Raw genomic sequence first — 22,078 nt, forward strand, 5'->3', positions numbered from 1 at the left:
GGCTCATAGTTGTCCTGATCTCCGCTGACATTCAGGGCTGTAGAGGTCCTCTCTAGGTGCTGATCCACCATCTGGGCTGGATACGGACTGGATCTAGGTGACTGCAGTGACCATCTGATCTGGATACAGACTGGATGTGGTGGCTACGGTAACCTCGGAATAAGAAAGAAACAGACTAATATTAGCGTAGATGCCATTCTTCTAACGATGCAGCAAGTACATCGGGTGTTATGGGAAGTGTTCCCGGTTCCTGTTGTCGTAATTAATGCAGCCTAAAAATCCTTTAACGGATTTGAATATTAGAAATGTGTTAGTGTGTTATGTCTAAGTGGTGCCTGCAGAATAACATAGGTTTCATAGACAATTGGATGAGTTTTTGGGGCAGACCTGACCTGTTGAAAAGAGATGGTCTTCATCCCTCCAGGGGTGGTGCCGCTCTTATGTCTAGAAATATGGCACATAGTCTTAGCGTTTGTACTTGACTAACTGTGGGCCCAGGTCAGGAAGCAGACAGACTGGCTAAACCGACCGTCTGCTAAACCCTTCATGTCACAGAAATCAGTTAATTCTCAGCACATAGGAACTCTTTCACCTAGATATCACACTATAGAGACCGTGTCTGTTCCCCGAACTAGAAAATACAAAACTTAATTTATGTTCAACAAATAAAAAACAGATGTAATACAGATAAACAAATGATAAAGCTTGGCTTTTTGAATACCTGGTCCCTTTGTACGAAAGCACTTTTTGTAAATGATATGATCACTGATCATAACCTAGATGTGCTCCGTTTGACAGAAACCTGGCTAAAACCTGATGATTACATTATTTTAAATGAGTCTACCCCCAAAGATTACTGTTATAAACATGAGACACGTCCAAAAGGTAAAGGGGGAGGTGTTGCTTCAATTTATAACAATGTTTTCAGTATTTCTCAGAGGGCAGGCTTCAAGTATAACTTGTTTGAAGTAATGGTGCTTCATACAACATTATCCAGAGAAGCACATGTTAATGATAGATCCCCTGTGATGTTTGTACTGGCTACTGTATACAGGCCACCAGGGCACCATACAGACTTTATTAAAGAATGTGCTGATTTAACATCCGAGTTAGTGCTGGCTGCAGATAAAGTTTTAATTGTTGGTGATTTTAATATCCATGTTGATAATGAAAAAGATGCATTGGGATCAGCATTCATAGACATTCTGAACTCTATTGGGGTTAGACAACACGTGTCAGGACCTACTCATTGTCGAAATCATACTCTAGATTTAATACTGTCACATGGAATTGGTGTTGAAATTATGCAGCCATTATTTCAGCTCATTATTTAGTCTTGTGCAAACTTCATATAGCTAAAACTGTCAATGGTACTCCTTGTTAAAAGTATGGTAGAACCATCCCAGTCAACAATTTTATCTCGCAGTGATGTCACCATGAGCTCCCAGGATACTCGTGATGAAGTCACAATGTGAGGTCACAGTGAGCTAAAAGTGTAACCTCACAGCGCCCTCAATGTGTGCTCATACTAATGTGAGGCCAAAGTGCACTCACTGCACAGAGACTGGGTAACCAGCATGCATTGCAGCATGAAGCTTTGATTGTCACCCTTGTTGAGATTCATACACTGATTATTGACATTTCTCTTTGTTTTTAAATGACAGTAGTTCAAAATGCTTGACATATCATGCTTTTAAAATTCTTCATAAATTATTACACTGTTGGATCCTATACTGTATAATCAAAGAGCTATTATAATTAGAAACTTTAGATTAATAACTTCTCACAAAGACTGCGCATTGAATCTAGGTGATGATTGTGTTGTTATTAAAATTCTTCATAAATTATTACACTGTTGGCTCCTACATTGTATAATCAAAGAGCTATTAAAATTAGCAACTTTAGATTAATAACTTCTCACAAAGACTGCGTACTGAATCTAGGTGATGATTGTGTTGTTATCATCAAAAACAAACCGATATCACCTAGTTACAGTCTCTTTTTGCTATGTTTTTACATAACAATTGTGCTTCACAAACACAGTTACAGCAGCCCCAAAAAATATAATGTTATAAAGTCAAGGGTCAAGAGCACAACTAAAGCAAACACTAATCACCTTGACACAGAGAGTGTCTGCCTCCCGAACAATGTTAGGTAGGTTATTCCAGAGGTTGGGCGCTAAAAAGGAGAAGGATCTGCTGCCCGCAGTTGATTTTGACATTCTAGGTATTATCAAATTGCCAGAGTTTTGAGAACGCTGTGGACGTGGAGGATTATAATGCAATAAGACCTCGTTCAAATACTGAGGTGCTAAGACATTCAGGGCTTTATAAGTAATAAGCAAGATTTTAAAATCTATACAATGTTTAATAGGGAGCCAGTGCAGTGTTGACAGAACCGGGGTAATATGGTCATACTTCCTAAATTAGAGACATGCTTGTTGTGCACTGTTATTTCACCATACATTCCTGTTCATATTGGTCCACATATAGTAATTGGTATGTGAAAAAACAAAATGACACTTGTTATTTTTGCTAGTATACGATTGTCAACAGAGAAAATTATTTACTGTTTTTTGCACACCTGTAGAGTGAATCAATGTGATCAATCTCTATCGTCTGTCTCGGTGCTGCTGTGTTCAAGGGACGTCATAGATTTCCACACCAGTTTCCAAGAAGGAAATCTGAATTTATGTGGGTTTTTGATCGAGGGCGACACAAGGAACATGATCGCGAATGGACCAAGGGGGGCACTGGTCCCTAAGCTAAGGATGGCCCTGCTAAGGATGGCCCTGATGGTACCAGTCGGTACTGAAATTTAAAAAATGTGATGATGCCAGCATTTCCCGCTAGCATTTTGAGCACTGCTGAGTGGATTCTTAAACAGCTCCGGCCATTGTGTTCACGTGCTCAACAGATATGTCTGTGATTGGCTACAGTGATCACCGGTTCACGCTCTTCACCAAGTGCTTACACAGTTACACACGGGAGCGTTTGAAAGTCATGTCTATCAGCGGATCCCTAATATACCTGCTCATAGACATGGCTTTCAAACGCTCCCGTGTGTAACTGTGTAAGCGCTCGGTAAAGAGCGTGAAGTGATGATCATTGTAGCCAACAATGTTCCCTCTAAATTTTTTTCTTGCTGAGCAAATCATTTCTCTATTGGGCGGACATTTCTACAGTGGCCGAGAGAGCTCAATGCTCTGCAAAAGGAAAAACACATGCAAATAGAAAAAACACCTGCAAATTAAGAAAACATCTTCATCAATTTGACAACACACGCACAGCAAATACTCACAACACAACCAAATACAGAAACGCGCAAATATACAGACCACAACAAAATTACCTACTAAGTACTTTAAGTACTTATAATCACACAGTTGTACAAATACCATGGTTAAACTATAGTTAGTGTAGTGGTGTAGTGTGTAGTTTGTTTTTTATTTATTTTTATATGAAAGGCTAAATGTATTTATTGATTAGTTAATTTTAATTGTGAAACCATATGGTTAAGTTTTGTTAAGGGAAATTGTAAAAGTTAGCCATCTTACATAACCTTTCACAGTTAAAGTAATTGTGTATTCATCAGCTCAATTAGGCTACTAATAAAAAAAAGCTAAGGAATCGTATAATCAGGATGTTAAAATAAACAAAAATCTCACCTTTCAGAGCAAACATTGATAAGTGTGTCCCAGCCATGTTCGTCACTTTGCGGTTACCACATTTCCAATGTGGTCTGTTCATATTTGCAGCGTTTTTCTGTTTTTGTTTGTGCTGTGAGAATTTGCAGCGCGTTTCTGTATTTGGTTGTGTTGTGAGAATTTGCAGCTTGTTTCTGTATTTGCAGAGCATTTTTGTATATGCAGCGTGTTTCTGTATTTGGTTGTGTTGTGAGAATTTGCAGGTGTTTTTTCATTTGCAGCCCGTTGAGCTCTCTCGGCACATTTTGGCCACCTGAGCAAAAATATTCTTTATACCAGACCTGTGCAGCGCAAAAAAAGTGTATATAATATAAGATAATGTAATGTAATATAAAAGAAAATAATTTTAAAAATAAACTATTTATGCAGGGTTACCTTTCTGTAAGACAGCTTCTGAGCTCACTTTATCTTCCAAAGTATATCTTAAAATCGCTCACACTGCAGTCCATAAGTATCAACTGCATTGCAATATGTCAATGATTTCCCTAAATTATTTTAATAGTTGCACTAGTTGGATGGCAACAATTTAACCCATCTGATTGATCAAAGAAATGTCATAGTGAAGAGAGATGTATTCTCATTAGGCAATTACTAGTAAACTGACGTTGATGTGGACGCTGTGCTTTATGATCGTTAAGCTGCTCTCTGTGGAACGTAATGTATACGTTTCCTCAACCGCAGGGCTAAAACTACAATGGAAAGAGACTTTTTGTACAGGAGTCAAGATACATACCTCTGTTAGTGGTTGGTTGTTTTTTTTAGCTGTCAGTGTTTAAGAGAGGTTGACATTACTGCATAAACAAGTTGCTCCGTTCCATTCCATTCAATGGTCATTACAGTGATTGAGTGAGTGACGAGTTGAATGCAGGTGTCACTCAATAACTGAGGTCTCAGCAGAATGAGATCAAACACTCAATGCAAGGTTTTACAAAAGCTACTTAAACACACTAACATGTACTTTGATTGAATTCTAGTTAAGGTGTGGGTGATAAACTGGTAAAAATTCGACCATGAATATAAATCAGTAAATTGTCCAAATCATTGCCCATCCATTACTCAAAAGAAATTCATAGCTTTATTGGCATGGTTCATCGGGTCCGTCTGTATGGCGACTGTTGAGTCTGTTCTTAGTTTAGGGTTGGTCACTGTGCTCAGGTATTCTGATAGTTTAGATGGTCTGTTTTGGAACAAGAGAATATTCCCGTCACAGTTTGGTAAGGGAGGACTCAGATGCAGAATGAACAAGGGGGAACAGAGTTTATTAACAAAAATGAGAGCACAAAAGGATGAGGCAGGAAGACAGTCCACACAATAGGGCAGGGTTCACGACAGGAGAACAGGCTGGTCGGGGATGGGGGTAGCTCCAGACTCTGTGGCAAAAGGGAACTAGGTAGCAGCTCAAGGAACCACAGGCTTGGCCCTGGGGATGGTAACTCTTGAAGCACCAACATGTCTGTCAGGTCAGAAGAATCAGCCACCAGGGAGGACTCAGGAAGCAGGGCAGGAACCAACACGATAGACACAAGACAACAGGAGAGACAATAGATAGACACAGATCAAAGTAAAAACTTTCAAAACTATGACTAGGGAGATAAAACTGAAAGAAAAACAAAAGTAATAAATTGACAATTCCAGTTGTTTTAGATATATTTCTTTCTCTATTTCAATAATATGTTTTGGTCTAGTTGGGGTTTTCTTCTGATGTTCAGCTGGGATTGTCTCTGGCATCAGCTCTTCCTAGATTAATGCCTCTTTTTTTACTTTAAATTATTAGTGTGTACGGTTTTATTTTGAGTTTTTAATCAATGTGCTTCTTGCCAATTTTAACTGCAAATATTGAAATTGACATGATGATGTATGTTTTTCCATCCAGGTCTTTATTAGCTGGTACTGAGGAATCAAAGGCAACACGCCTATCCAAGTTTCTCATCTATTAGACTGGAGAACACTTGAACTGAACTTCCTACAGGCTTGGCAGAGAGGAGCCGTGTTTATGAAGACTCTGCAGTTTATAAATCTGGTTGAGGTTCTAAAAGGCTTACAGGAAGATTTGATGGCTTCTATTTTTGTCCCTCATCAGGCTGATATGCAGTACGGCTGGCACTCTTTTGTGGACACACATGTGACAATGCACATATATGATTTGCTAACTCCATTTATGCTAATAACCACCAGAGTAAAAAGGTCAGTTAAATCCTTTTAGCAAGTACTGTGGTCAACATGTCTCCTGTGGTCAATACATTAAGAGAAAGCAATTAATGAAGATGGTAGAACATCTAAACATTTAAGTGATGTATTTTAAGACATTTATTGGCTGTTATAAAATGCCAGGACTGTCTATCCAAAGAATGAGTATCTCTCTAAGTCTATGTCACAAATAGGCTCCTGTAGAATAGTAAATATAGACACTTAGTGGTGTCAAAATCAGCGCGTTAACGCAGGCAATTATTTTGTTCAGTTTAACGCCTTAAAAATATTTAATGCAATTAGCGCGGGGGGGTTGGCCACCCCACTCACAACTGCTGCTTCTGTCACTTTTTCTCTTGACAAGAAGTGCATTTAGTCAGTCGCAGAACGACTGAGAATGGGAGACGTTTCAGGCTACGTTTACATGACAACGATGTAGTCAAAAACAGAAAAGTTTTTCTCTTAAGTTTTTAAAAAGTTTGACGTATACACGATAACTTTTTCAAAATGATTCGTGTTTACATATATCTGCGAAAACAGCCAAAAATGTGGAAACGGTACTGTGCTTGCAGCACGTGCTCTTCAATTGCACGCACAAAGGTGCCGGCGTGTGCTGTGGCCTGTATCCTTTCATTTCAAAGCGCGAAATAAACGTGCATGCAATGTCATGGTCAGTTAAGTCATGAAGTTACTAAAATGCATGTAATATATTTAATATGAGTCACATTTAAGAACATGTCTCTGAAATGGTTTTCAAAACGGTCCTGAAGCAGCCCAGCATGGTCTCACTCATCTAACACTCCCAATTTAACTCGTCAGCTCATTAATAGAGACTTTAAGAACTGAAGTGGGTCAGAAAAGGTCAAATGAGTTGAGAGAAATTATGATGAGTGTTCGATCTGCATCACGTTCAGCAGCGGCAGCTCTTAAAAGAAATAACAGCCAAAAGAACCTATTAACCAGCTGCCCTGATGTCTATTAATCAAAGGACAAAGAAAAAAAAGAGGAAAAAATAAATAAAAGCTTTAAGAATTCATCTATATTTAATTTAGAATTTAGTGTTTGATAACTTCAATTTCTGTATATTTCTGCTGAAGGGCACAGGTAAATATGACATTTATTATAATGGGTTTATGTGAAGATTGTTTTAAGTTCACTTAAATTAAAAGTTATTTTTTAAAGTCTAATAAATTTTAAAATTGATTGCTCTCAAATATACTGTAATGTTGAATGGTTATAGTCAATAGTTAAATATGGGGGGGGGGCAATTTTATAGAGAAATCCGTATTAGTATCAATGTCAGGATTCTGAACTGTCTATGTCATGTTTTTCCCCTGTTTCTGTTCCTGTTTCTCCTTATTTGGTCATGTTCCTGTTCTCGGCTAGTCTGATTGTCATATGTGATCCACCTGTTTCTCCAATTATCCCTTGTATTTAAGACGATCCCTTTGCGTTCTGTGTTTAATGGGTTGACCGTTTATGTACGTGTGTTTGCGCCAGCACCTATTATGTGGCTTTTCCCAGTGTTCCGTGGATTAAAGACTGTTTATGTTTACTCATGCCTCCTGCATGCTTCCATCGAAGAGCTTATTGTGACAATCATTGATACTGGCCTTCAGTTATAAAAAAAAAGATGCCATTAAACAAATATAAAAAAATATACTGTCTTTATGTTTAGGGCTGGGCAAAAAAAATTGATTTTTTGATTAATTGTTTTTTTTAAATGACATCGATTCGATATCGATTCTCAAAAGCCACGAATCGATCTTTTCCGGGATTTATTTCAGCACATTTAAAACAAGATCTGATTAACGTGAATCTTATCATTAGTCTTCTCCACTAGATGTCACCCTTATTTACCTTGCGCGATGTTACAACAGAAAGCCTGTCATTCATTCAGCGCTTATCATGGCCATACACGTGATTCGCGATGCTCAGGTGAAATGCTACAGTAATACTATAAATCTGCGGAAGCATTTGTTATAACGCATAAGGCGCCATGATTTCCACAATGAATGAATGGCGGATGGTGCGGTGCACTTTGTTTACTACACGCATACTAAAGCGCGGATGACGCTCGGGGTGTTTTCAGCTTTTGCCGTCTTACTATATGATGATATGAACATGAATGTCATCTCCAGCTGCTCTGAGACTCACTTCATTAGCATTTTAGCGTTTCATTTGAGAAAACTACCGTCATATCACATACACAGCAACTGCAAGTTCCTCACGGCAACCCGTCAAAATAAAAGTTTAGTTTAACGTTAAACTGTCAGAATATATTACTATTTAGCAGTCTGAAGACTCAGTGCTACTACTGCTAATAAATATAAAAAAATCTTTATTTTTAAAGGAATAATCACATCTGTTTTATTTTTAATTTTAACAGTAAACCTCTGTTGTGCCGCACTTTGTTTGCCAAAAAAATAAAAGGGTTTAAATTTTCATTTGATTATAAATTAAATTAATGTTTTATGCCTTCATCTGATTACCAGAAAAATTAAGAACATTTTATAGGGGCCTACTATTGTTTAAAAAGGACCCTATACAAAAACAAAAATAAGTTTAAAATACAGGCATGTGGTTCTTAATTTCTTTTTATTAATTCAGTATTTGTAAACTGATGTTTACTGTTAATTTTTTTTGAAATATCAATAGCATTTGTATTAAAACTATATTCACTAAATGTAATTAAAAAAAAGCTAATCGAATCGAGAGCTTGTGAATCGAAATCGAATCGGGATCTCAATCGATACCCAGCCCTATTTATGTTGTTTGTGCATTAATTTTAAGATTGAATGTGAAATCATTGCAATGTAAAAGTATATTTAAAAACTTTAATGTTAGGTGGGATTAATCGCGATTAATCTCAGAAAAATGTCGATTAATTAGTTATTTTTTAATAGTTTGACAGCACTAATATATATATATTAACCATTGACTATAACATTCAACATTACAGTATATTTGAGAGCAATCAATTTTAACATTTATTAAACTTTAAAAAATAACTTCTAATTTAAGTGAACTTAAAACATTCACATAAACCCATTATGATAAATGTCATATTTACCTGTGCCCTTCAGCAGAAATATACAGAAATTGAAATTGAAGATGTCAAACACTAAATTCTAAATTAAATATAGATGTATCCTTAAAGATATAAAAGTTCTTTTTCACTCTTTTTTTTCTTTGTCCTTTGATTAATAGACATCACAGCAGCTGGTTATTAAGTTAATTTGGTTGTTATTTCTTTAAGAGCTGCCGCAGCTGAACGTGACGCAGATCTGACACTCATCATTTTCTCTGAACTCTTTTTACCTTTTCTGACCCACTTCATGTCTTAAAGTCTCTATTAATGAGCTGACGAGTTAAATTGGGAGTGTTAGATGAGTGAGACTGTGCTGGGCTGCTCCAGGAAAGTTTTGAAAACCATTTCAGAGACATGTTCTTAAATCTGACTCATAAAATATATTACATGCATATGTAGCAGAATGAGCTATAGACCCAGTATAATTGGCTGGCGGTACCCAAACAGGTGAACCTTCTTCTTCTTCTTCTTCTTTTGTTTTTTATTGGCAGTTGGCAAACAGCTTTCGGGTGCATTACCGCCACCCACTGATCTGGAGTGTGGACTCAGGATCTAAATCACTATACACAACACCCCAAAAAACAAAAAAAAATCAATAACTTATATATCTCAAATTCTATTTATTAGTCTTGTTGATCCTAAATACTCTAGAAGTAAACTCCAACCCTTATCATCTGCAGATTTTTTTAAGAATATTACTAATATTTTGCTCTCCACTCTCTCTTAGTGCATTCTTTAAAATTTCTCTCTCTGAATCATACTTCTGGCCTTCAGGCCCGCTCAGCGAGAATCAAGTGTGACCGTTCCTGAGCGGAGGTTCAGAGCAGGAAGTGAGGCAGTTAAAAGATGATTCGGAACAGGTGAACCTATCAGTGTTCATACTTTATCATGGTTGGGTAAGTTTCATGAGCCAATTAGTGCCTGTGTGCCCATAAAAGGGGGAGTGTTTGGTTGCTTGGGATGCATCATCCTTGGTACCGCCCCTTTGTGACATGTGGCGTTTTGAATGAGTGCCAGCAGTTGGGTTATCCTCCTGTCTGTCGTGTGCTGGCTGTTGGCCAGTTTTCAGGTTTGTCCCGGTTTTAAAAATGCCTTTTTGCCTGTTAAATAGAGGTTTATTACCTTTGTTGTTTTTAGATATGGGCCTGCAAGTAGCTGTAATCCTGCATGGTGAGCGACTATGTGTATTGCAGCATTGTACTGTTTTCTTGGTAGGTATGGCTAGTTTTAAATAAGTTTTTATGTGTAACTTTTGTTTAATGTCCAGCAGGATTGATTGCACGTCCAGGGGTTTCTAATGATCTTAATTGAAGCCTAACGAACCTCACGTAACTGACTGCACTTCTGCTCTGCTCTACTCTGTTTTGTTCTGTCTGTTATATTATGTTTTGTATTATTTGGTGTGTGTGGATTTAGGTGGGAGGGGTTAGCCATGGTACCTTGTACTGCGTGTCCACATGGAGTGCTGTGTTTAATATTACTGATTTTTCACGAGTGCGTGTCATGGGTATTGAGTGTGGGGTAGAAATCTGAGGGTCTTTGCTGGCCACCTCCCCCTTTATTTTCTCTTATTGTATTGTACTTGTTTTATAAGTTACTGGTAAAGATGTGTGATGTATTGAGACCTGGTGTGAAGTGTTTTTATCAATTGTATGTTAATAAAGTGACTTTTGTTTATACTCATTATTATGCTCACCCTGCCTTTTGGCAATGAACCTGTGTCCCTTTGTTTGGGGCTTTTATGTCCCGGTGTAGTCGACTACAGGCTTTCTCTTATTATTGGTAATATTCCAAACTCCTGACCACTTACCGCCACACATGCGCAGCTTTAATCACCTTTTGGTAACTTCATGACTTAACTGACCACCACATTGCACGCACTTAGTTTATTTTGCACTTTAATATGAAAGGATATAGGCTACAGTGCTGGCCGGTGCCTTTGTGAGTGCAATTGAAGAGCATGCGCTGCGAGCACAGTACCGTTTCCGGACTAGTTTGACTCGCGCCTGGCGCTGAAGTGAAGTGGAGCGCGTTTCTGAAACGTCCCCTGTTCTCAGTCGTTCTGTGACTGAATAAATGCACTTCTTGTGAAGAGAAAAAGTGACAAGCAGCAGTTGTGAGTGGGGAGGCCAACCCTAGCTCTTTTAGCGTTAATTGTGTAAAATATTTTTAACACGTTAAACTAAAACAATGAATCGCTTAACATGTTAATTTTGACACCACTAATATATATATATAGGGCTATATATATTTTTTTTTTATATATATATAGGCATCCGTTGCTATGGTGCAAAGAGCGCTACGTTCATAATCACTAAAAAGCTGTCATTCATCTCAGTTCATTGTGATCTCACAAAGATACGTTATCAATAAAGTTCTCTATGCTGCACAACGCATCAACACATTGTTATAATGAGATGATTCGTGCTGAATACAATACCAGAACAAAAACTCCAGTGAATTCATCGGTGAGTGGATTCCAACTTAAACGTCTCTGATTTAAGAAATCAACATGTGTCTGTGATTGGCTACATTGATCAATGCTGCAAAAACACATAGAACACCGAAAGATGACATAGAAAATCAATCTCCAGAGCGCAAACCATAACGCTCTGGATAGTTTGCCAAATATTCAATAAAGTTCCATTAATACAGATTTAACTAAGGGATTTTGTTTGAGGGTGCTTGGCACCCTCTAGCACCCCCGTAGAACCGGGCCTGATCACTGGAAACCACAGACTAGACTGAGCCCATTTCTACCTTGACCAGTGTTACACATTAGTTGTGTGTGTTTGAGAGAGAGAGAGAGAGAGACAGAAAGAGAGAGTGATTAAACTGAGACAATGAATATTTTAAAAGGCTGTTAATGTTAGGAATTCAATCAAGATGCAATAAGTGCTGTTTGATGTAGCCTTAACCCATTTGTGCACGCAGCTCTTTCAATAAGCAGGTTTCTCCCCACCTCAGCCTATTTGGTCTTTCCACGCTCAAGCACACTCTTTTAAAAGCTGTAAGAATCCTGCATATGCACATATCTGGATACGTAAAAAGTACTTTTCTCGTCTTTGTTTCTCCCTCATCAGTAATCCAGAGTTAAAAATGGACCACAGATTTTTTATGGCTCATTATGGAATCAGTGCAGGTTGCTAATGCTGCGGGAATATGGCCAAACTTTTGAATTTATTGATTGAAACATTCTTGATGTTGTTTTATTAGAAAAATGGAACATTATTTCAGTTTCATCATTTATGGCGCATCTAGTTGACATGGTATCCACTAACATTCAGGGCTGTAGAGGTTGTAGGTAATTTAGACTAATATTAGTCTAATATTCTTCTTATGATGTAACGAGTACAACGGGTGTTATGGGAAGTGTTAATTAATGAACAGTCTAACAATCCTTTAACGGATTTGAATTATAGAAATGTGATAGTGTTATGTGTGTGCCTGGTTAAGGAGATGGGTCTTCAATCTAGATTTAAACTGAAAGAGTGTGTCTGCCTCTTGAAAAATTAGTAAATGATAATGAGCGACACCTGTGCCACTCACCGGTCTCGAGTTCCATGGAGGAGCTCTGGAAGGATAAAAGGAGAAGTAACAACAGTGAAGGACGAGAGAGGACCAGGCCTGGGCTATTTATGTTGTTTTATTATGTTTTATGCGGTAGTTGTCCGTGAGGGGCTGCCGCTTTTACTTTAGTTTTGTGTTTGTTTGTTTGTTTATTTGATTATTAAAGATTTATGTTTAAATGTTTGCCGGTTCCTGTGTTAGCTAACTCCGCTCCTCCAGAGCGCCCTTCAGAGCCCACTCCTCGAAAGCGCCCTCCGGATTGAGGACCTACCCTAGAAAAAGGACAGAAACACACAGGTCCCGGGAAACACAGCAAAGAAAGCTAGCAGAAGGATTATACACACAACCACTAGCGCATTAAATACACACACACACACATTTAAACTCACCCACCATTGTTCCCGCTTTGGAGCCCCATCCGAAGAAGCCTCTGGTCCGGACCATCAGTAAGGTGGTCACTATGAAGCCATAGAATCAACCAAACGTCATAGGTCCAGCATAGGAGACTGTAATGCAGGAAATTCCCACCTAACCTCGGTCAGGTGGAGAGAGGGAAGTTAGAGGGGAATTAGGAAGGGGAAGATAAGATTTTACCTACCTTCGACCCGCAATTCTTCCTACCCCTACCCGCGGGCGGGGGAGGAGCGCAAGCCGTGACACTAGCCTTCTGTGCCCGTCTTTGATCCTCAAACCGAGACGGGCAAGGACCCCTGGGTTGTTCGGGCTCAGACCTGGACCTTTGTGAAGGCCGCTGAGCGCGCCTTTGCCTCCCTGAACTTCTCGACCACTGTCTCAACGGAGGTACCAAAAATACGGAAGGCGAAACCGGCACATCGAGAAGAAAGCCCCTCTCTTTTTTCCCGATATCTGCTAGGTTCACCCACAGATGTCCCTCCGTCACTACCATAGCTCTCATGGACCTGCCACTAGCAGAGGCAGGGAGCAAGATCCGTGGTGCGGCGCATTCAGCTACCTCATCAGGAGAAAGGCCCTCGCCTTTATCCAAGTCTTTCACCAGGTCTGCCTGATATGCATGGAGCATCACCATCGTGTGCAATGAAGCAACAGCCCGACCTGCTGCTGCTGCGCATGCCCTGGCATTAGAGCGAGATGTCAAGGAGGGAGTCTTAAGAGAGGACGTCTGACCCATAGAGCGATAACTGGCCAGCGTCTCTCTGTAGAGGCATCTTCTCATAACCGCTTTCGCACATCGCCTCGATGTTATCATAACTCATTTGTTGGATGGATGCGTTAGGAAAAAACGGCCTCTTCCATTCCTTCTCAATATCTGTATGGAAAACAGGAAGAAAGGAAGGCTCACCTGAGCTGGAGGGTTATGGCGAGAAAAATAACATTCATTGAGATGAACTCGCGACGTCACTTTCTTCGCCCGCTTCATGGCAAGTAAAGCCTCGCTGTGGCGCAATCCATAACTTTCAAAAGCTCATCATACGCAGGGCAGGAGGATTGGGAAGGCTCAGCCTCAGCTTCTTTGCCCTCCTAAGACATTTCCTGCTTTTGCTGGGCTGATCCCAGCAGAGCACTGGCCCCTGGATCAGACAATGTTAATTAAATAACATCATCCTCCAGTGGCTCACTCTCGTCCACATCCGACGATCGTGAGAGAGAAAACCCCTCTTCAAACTCATCGGCCAGATCCACCTGCAAACCCCACGAGCTCATTCTCCTCCGTGCCTCAGCAGCGGCAGGTCCTGAATCGCGGTAAGCAGATGGCTGCCCCTCTTTCTTCAAGAAGAGAGTCAAACGAGAGCGGAGCTTTTTCATTTGAAAAACACTCGCAGTGCACGCAGATTGCCCCTCGAGGACACCGTGTGCTTGTGTGCTCTTCGCCCAAACAAATAATGCATAGATCGGGTGTGTCATCAGATGTTAAACAATGACAACACGGATGCACACATCCTCTAAACGCTTTGCTAGTGCTCGCCATAATATGAATAGAGATTGCTCTTACCACAGAAATGCACGCTTCAAACAAAACAGTCAATGAAGCCGAAGAAGAGGATGATGTGTTTTCACGGTGCCTATTTATACTATAGTTGCACCGGTAGTGACGTCATGGCTGTCGCCGGCCAACGTGTTGTTGGTGTTTTTTTTGCAATGTATGCTTCAGACACGGGTCACGACGAGTCGTTCCCCATAGCGACCCCTAGAAGATGCAGTTCAAAGTTCCCATGAAAGGGAACCTCAGTTCTTTCAGAATTCAGCAGTAGGACATTACTAGTCATCCAGCTTTTTAAATCAACTATGCATTCTGTTTCATCAGGACACAAAGAAATATTGAGTTAAGTATCATCAGCGTAACAGTGAAAGTTAACACCATGTTTCCTGATGATATTTCCCAAGGGTAACATGAAAAGCATGAAAAAGCGCACAGATTTGTAAGGCTGAGTAAATAACTTTACCTTTATTTTTCATTGCACTTTATACAATGCAGATGTTGTCAAAGCAACTTGAGTGTTAAACTGGAAAATAATAATTTACTGATGCAGACAAAATTCAATTCCGCAGTATAGCAGCTCTAAAACAGGACAATAGTAAATAGTAAACTTTGAATTTCTGCATGCAACATGAGCTGCTGCACTGATCAGGCCGTGATCTATAATTACCACTAATGGAACACAGAATCTGCTCTGCTATGGAAAATATAATGAATGAATTCCCTGTTCTTCCCTCCACCTCACTGACCTAACCAAGACAGATTTCCTGACATGCGGCATGTGGCTCGCTTTAACCTGCACTTTTCATTTCACCTGCAGTGCGTTTATTAGCGATGGCAGAGATTGCTTTAACCAGCAATAGTATCATTTGATTAAATTCCATGTCATTAAGGTTCTGAGTTATAGGTGGCAGAAATGTTGCTTTATTATCTAATGAAATGGAACAAGAACATTCAAAAATTGATGTCTCAGTAAATTACATTTCCCCCTTCTTGACTAATATGTCATGATTTATAATAGCAAGACTACATATAGTTCACCATGACTCCAAACGTGACCCCCAAAAATGATTTTTGCTGAAATTTAGTTCACATAAGGTTGAAATTACACTGACTTGTCTGTTCTACAGAAGCAAACATTACTGCTGTACCTCCTTTTTCTAGAAAGGGTTATTGTATTGCTCTGTGACGAAAGTAGAGAAGTGAATATGAGGTCTATATATGACCCACATAAATAAGCTGTTAACTGTAATTCACCAAATCTCTGACAACCAATCTGGACCCAGACCCTATAGTGGGTTTTAAGTGCTTTGTTCATTCCAGATGTTAATTCCAAATAGTTTTACCAATGCACCGCACAGTTACATTAGATAAACCAATCTGTTATTTAAAAAATTGTGCATTTGACAGTGAGAGTTGAGAGAGATTGACATTGGTACTGAGAGAGCTGTGTTCTCTGAGCACAAAGAACGCATGCAAGAGAAAAGCTGGATGTTTGTCTCTGGAAACGGCACCCTCACTGACTGAGCTGGCATCACTAATGCAGGTACTTGGCAGCGTCTTCTGGCCGTGGATTGTGGTTAAAGTGGCTCCTCCAGCTGTGGAACGGCAAGAGTACAACATTAATAGAATCATCAGGAATCATTAGGGTCTTTAAGAGGATTTGAGGGTTAAGTTTCAGGAGACTGCTTGCTCTGTTAAGCGTTTCTGAGGTGTCATTGTGTGGATGCCAAATCCCACCAGAGAATCCTAGAAGCTTGTATTCTCTGTCACAGAGACGGCAGTTTTAGAGCAGTGGTTCTCAATTCCAGTCCTCGCTAACCCCCGCTCTGCACATTTTGTATATTTCTCTTATCACTTCCGATGTTTGTTCTATTTGACCATGAATGCCCTGCGAAGTGGACATCACATGATATGATTCCAGTTCGAAGGTAGCATATATGTTCCATTCAAAGGGTATTAAAGTGTGCGACACAGGTATATTTTGTTACACTTCTATACTAAGTTTTGTATGTGTGTGAAGACGCTGCAGGCAATGGGGTAGCGCAAATCCATGAATGAATGTTCTGAAGTGAAGTAAACTTCAACCGTTTTCCCATTCTCAGGGAGTAAGGAGCAATGAACACTGTGTAGTGACCCTCTCAACCGGAACATTTCATCCATGGAGCTCTCTTCTAACGAGCTGGTTACATGAATCAGGTGTGTTAAATAAGAGAGACATGGGGGGAGGGGGTCGCGAGGACTGGAATTGAGAACAACTGGTCTAGAGAACAGTAAGACTTGAAAAATATCAGTTTGTGGTCATCTTGAAGGTTTAAGAATTTTTTTTTTGTTATCCAATTTACATGGACTAAAAAGACTAAATATTTGAAGAATCATTTTGAAATATCAAATGTGCAAAAAGACATATAGTATAAGGACATGTAAAAATCTAAATGCATGTCCTGTTAGGTGTCACTATATGCACTGTATGGAAAACATTCACCATGTTAGTCACAGAGACTGTAGCTTTTTATTTGACATGATAAAAATCTAATCTGTATGGAGTCCTGTGATTGTGAAGCAGGTATTGATGTATTAATGTGTGTCTCAGAACAGGGTCATGTGTTTCTATGACTGCTGGAGAGTCAAGATCTGAACATCTCGATCACTCTTTTGTTCATGTTAAAAAATGTTGATCGCATTTGCATTAAAGGTCGGGACACATCAAGCCGACTTTAAAGAACTAGCGGCGATGAAAGCCGACGGTGTTGTCGCCTCACGTCGGCAGTGTCGGACCAATAAGCTGCGCTCGAACACACCGCACAGACTACAGGCGACGGCAAACTAACACGTGCGTTCTGCGCATACCTGAGAGGAATTATCTGTCTATATCAGCAGCTATCAATAGTATATATTCGTCATTCAAAGGAGAAACCGAAACAAAGATATACGAGATAAACGCAGATATACGAAATGTAAACAAAGCAGCACTTGCTTACTATTTTGAATATCAGTAACATTGATAACTTTAATAATTTTAAGCAGCTCACGTTGTTATGAAAACATTCGCATATTGGAATGATTGGGAAAGATCACGTAACATTTAAACAGCCTCCTGTCTGTACCGTCTTCATTTACATGCTTGCTTCATCACTTTCGCTTTAATTCTCTGGCACTGACTCGTTCGCTAAACTGAACATCCAATAAGAGCTCTCATTCGCGCCAAACTGCCGCCGACATGAGCCTGACGAGAGCTGACGAGTGGAACAAACCAAACAAACTAGCCTGACCGTCGCTCGCCCGGTCTTAAGGCTGCGTGATTATGAAATAATCGTAATTGTAGATAATTGCCCTTGGCATCGTAATTGTGATTATTGTCGATTGCTCTTAATTCTGCTCATAATTTACAAACCCCTTGCAGAATATTAAAAATGTTAATGATTTCTTAAAGCATTATTGCATTATAGACATAATATGATTTCCTGCTTTAAAGCTGCTGTGAAACAATGTATTGTGAAATAAATACATTTGAAAGAAACATTTATTAAATTTACATTAAAATTCTATCTGATTGGCCATTGCAGTCATACACTTTTTTGGTATCTAATATGTGACACATCTATAAAGACATTTTATCCCCTATTAGAACCAAGACCTCTGAGGGTTAACTAACTTTCAGTCAGACTCAATATTGGACACTTGTTCTAGGATGAAAGTGATCTGAAAAGTGTTTTCTAGCACGTGCTAATGGATTCTGAGAATTCTCTTGTCACTGCTGGTGAGAGCTGCGGTTTGTGTCCAGAGTGCTGGTGTCAGCAGGGGAGTGTTCACAATTGTAAGCATCAGACTCTGCAACCTGTTTGTCTGGAGAATAAAAACATCTCAGAAACTGTTCAATAGCAATTCAATAGACAGTCACAAAAGGTCTGGTTTTACTGGTTTAACTGAACTATTTATCACACCCCTTAAGGTCACAAAATTCTGTACCTTCGGTAATTCCTAGGATAGCAAAATCCACTAAAGGAGATAGAGGTTTTGGCATTTGGCTCATGGATTTTGGAATAGGCTTCCTGATAATGTCCGGGGTTCAGACACCCTCTCTCTGTTTAAATCTAGATTAAAGACACATCTCTTTAGCCAAGCATTCACATAATTCATCTCATAACCATGTACTATAGTTATGTCGGATCAAATTCACATTATTATTTTATTTTTGAAATGTAATGAATAGCAGCTACACTTATTATTCTCCATATGCTTTTCTGATTCTACCTCGGGATACCAATCCTTTGATGTCCATCCCAACGTAACTAGACATCTCTGTCCCAACACTATCTCCAGATTGGATCCAGCCTCTTAGGCTGGTCAGACACTTGAAGATTTTAAGCCCCATTTTGAGCCTGATTTGAACCCCTCGAGGATAATGGGGGTGTCGCCTGATTTGAGGCTTGTCGCAACCAACATTTTCTCCAAAAGATCCTCAATTTTGTGGTGTCATTACGATTAATCTACTGCTCCCGATCGCATCAGAGCCTCCATGATCCCAATTCGTAAATATCAGTCATGTTTGATATTTATGACTCTTGATCAGTCTGCCTCTAACGTGATACCCAATCAGACCCTGTGGTGCTGCACCTCCAGTTATACTATATATGATCACTTATTATAGACTTGTATACTAGACTTGACACGTTTGAGGAACTATAGCTATCAGTGTGATCAACTTCTTTTTTTCTACCTCAGCTCTCTTTGGTAATATTATAAGCACCCTGCACTTCAGGACATTAATGATTTATGTTGACAAAATGACTTTTTTTCTGCTGTCACTAGCACATGGTTTTCCTAGTGGGTCTTTATCAATGCTGAATTGGGACATTCTGTTTCTTCATGTTCAGAAAGCTCAGTGAGCTCAGACGGTTCTCCTCCTAGAGAACCATCCATAATGACCAGCTGAATAATGAATAATGATACTTCTGTTAAATTTCAGAATAAAATGGCTAATTATTGCCATATAACAGATTTATTTTAACATACAGATTTATTTCTATCCAAGTGTTTCTGCAGTATTGCTTTTGTACAAGTACGACTAAGAAATGGCTACAGGTGAATCTGGACTGGTTACTCATTGCTAACAAATGTGAAATTACCTACAGATCCACAATCACAGGAGCTCATACATGCTCCTGGCTGACCTTCATATGAATGTGATTTGGGTAATAATATGCCATTACTGTGTGGTACAAAGCCTGTCTGGCTTCTGAGATAGGTCATAACAAACATGATCCTGCCTGTCTCAGAGTCATCCATTCTTTCTGTTCAATGCTTCTGTAGAGATTTGGCAGGATCTCGCACCCAGTGGCTGCCGCTCAGAGCGATGGCAAAGCAGCATTGGCTGGTTGTGCACCTCGATTATACTGGAGCTTGACTGCCATCTAATAGCTTCAGCTAAGACAAATGTGAAGTTAAACGCACAGTGCACCATCTGCTGTCCGTTATCAGAGTAACATTAAATTGCTGTTGTGTACTTTCAACACATTTTTATGAATGATTTAAATAAACACTGAATACTTATGTGTTTTTGTTTTAAAAACACTATTATAAGTCCTTTAAACACAACAGTAAATTTACTCAGTAAAAATAAAGAGAAATTTGTGAATGTGCTGTTGTTTTTAAGTAGCACTGCCATCTGCTGTGTGCATTTATTTGTGAAATACACCACGCAGACCTTAGATAAACCAGTGTACATTTATTGGCACGTTAAAAAGGCTACAGAAAATGTGTTTGTTGCTAAATTGTCTTAACATTACATATACTTGTAGCAGCTTCCTGTTTGTTGCTACCACGTTTTCAGTTTGAGCTCTGTCAAGTTACCCGGCAAACAAGCCTGCACTGACCCTTTATGGGCTTACTTAGGTCTAGCCTTAGGCCCCCAGCGGGTTGCCAGCGCAGGGCCCCTGAGAATTTGCTCAGTGGCAAAACATTGCCTCCTTAGTGCTGGCCCTGCACGGGCAGCCCCCACTTAGCCCCCAGGAAGCCCTCACTATGCCCACACAGGGCCCGCACTATTATTTTACAACAATACATCTGTTTCACTTTAAATACTTTCCAGCTACTATAAATTAAGTCTTTGGGAAAAACAGTTATTTTACATCTGAAATGGATGCAGTCACCACATAACTAATGTCTGTATTGTCAAAAATGTACAGTAGTCAAATGGATTTCAAATCAATTTATTAAATACAAAATAGAAAACATTCAGTTCATGTTAATACAGCTACATATAGACAAAAATGTAAATACACAAAAGTAAAAAACAAACAAACAAAAGAAAGCAATCAAAGCAATGTAAGACTGTAGGATTTTGTCATGTGAAAGTTGATATGTGCGAAAGTCTTATCTCTAGTAAATCAATGTCCAAACACTCTCCGTAGCTTATGTTGACTGATAACAAATTAATAATCCAACCTCTTGTAATGAAAACATGCCACAGTTCTCAAACTATAGACTCTTCCTAACCAGGAACTGTTATAAAAAAGTCCAGACTTTGGTTCCACGTTAGGGTTAGGGGTTAGGGTTAGGTATATAGATAAAAACGAGTTTCACCCTCATTAGCATATGCGATCTGATTGGCCAAAGCTTATCTGGCCGTGTCTGCCGAGGCGGAGGTCCGATCTGTACATAACTGGTATGGTTGGATTCAGGAAGCTGTGGTCTTTCAGGTAGCGTGGATGTATGGAGGAAAGGGTGTTGCTTTCAAATCCAATGTGACGGTACAACAGTCTAAAGTGTGACAGAAAGGAAGTCAGTCATCGGTAAAGGGAAAAATACATCCAAATGAAATAACCTGTGAAATCAATTGTCTTTTTTGCAAGAAGGTATTACAAGCCTGCATAAAAACAGTCTTCCAGCCAGTTTGTGTGTGCAAGTGCACAGGAGTGTGTGTGTGTGAGAGAAAGAGAGAGTGTATCATTAGAAGTTACACTTGAAAGATGTTTGTGAATAAAGTCAGCTGCTCAAGAGCTCCCCCTGGAGTGTTATTTTCTGCTAAAATGTAGGAATCCTTAGCAGTTTCTAACACATGGCTATTCACAGTTTTATCCAGGAGAGGGCGACTGAGAAGCCAAGGGTTATTTCCTGGAGAAGATAGATAGACAGATAGACAGATAGATAGATAGATAGATAGATAGATAGATAGATAGATAGATAGATAGATAGATAGATAGATATAGTTTACGTAGGTCCTGATGTGGTAAGAGTCTCTCGTGGAAGTGAAGTCACACCCACACTGCATGGATGACACGACAGGTAAACAGTATTTCTTACTGATGTAATTTCAGTTTGACAGCAGTAGGAGTAATAATTACATGGACTGTGATACATTCAGTTGCTGCCTCATTTGTTACTTAGTCAATCAAACCATCAACTAATGATATCTTTCTTTTCATACCAAATGCACTAAAGATGCACATGAATGCACACGTTTTTAAATATTTGTAATTACTAAAGAATGAAAGAGAGCGAGAGAGAGAGAGAGAGAGAGAGAGAGAGAGAGACAAAAACCTATTTAAAAAAAACTTTTATTTTA

At 39.4% G+C, this 22,078-nt stretch overlaps 2 long non-coding RNA genes across 3 annotated transcripts in view; one reads left to right on the forward strand and one right to left on the reverse strand.

Annotated features, from left to right (window-relative positions):
* Positions 1–10,003: 10,003 nt before the first annotated feature.
* LOC107558961 (uncharacterized) lies at positions 10,004–10,346 on the forward strand. 2 transcript variants are annotated; one of them, XR_001605544.1, is made up of 3 exons: positions 10,004–10,053; positions 10,122–10,195; positions 10,252–10,346. It is a non-coding gene; the product is annotated as an uncharacterized lncRNA (long non-coding RNA). The 2 variants fall into 2 exon arrangements; XR_001605543.1 differs by having other exon boundaries at positions 10,255–10,346.
* A 10,811-nt stretch (positions 10,347–21,157) lies between these two features.
* LOC107558959 (uncharacterized) overlaps positions 21,158–22,078 on the reverse strand; it is a 5,258-nt gene continuing 4,337 nt past the window's right edge. The window contains exon 3 of the long non-coding RNA XR_001605541.1: positions 21,158–21,273. This is a non-coding gene — a long non-coding RNA (uncharacterized lncRNA). The remainder of the gene's footprint in view (positions 21,274–22,078) is intronic.

The sequence above is a fragment of the Sinocyclocheilus grahami genome, unplaced genomic scaffold, assembly GCF_001515645.1.
Source record: "Sinocyclocheilus grahami isolate Dianchi unplaced genomic scaffold, SAMN03320097.WGS_v1.1 scaffold668.1, whole genome shotgun sequence".
In the NCBI taxonomy this organism is placed as follows: domain Eukaryota; kingdom Metazoa; phylum Chordata; class Actinopteri; order Cypriniformes; family Cyprinidae; genus Sinocyclocheilus; species Sinocyclocheilus grahami.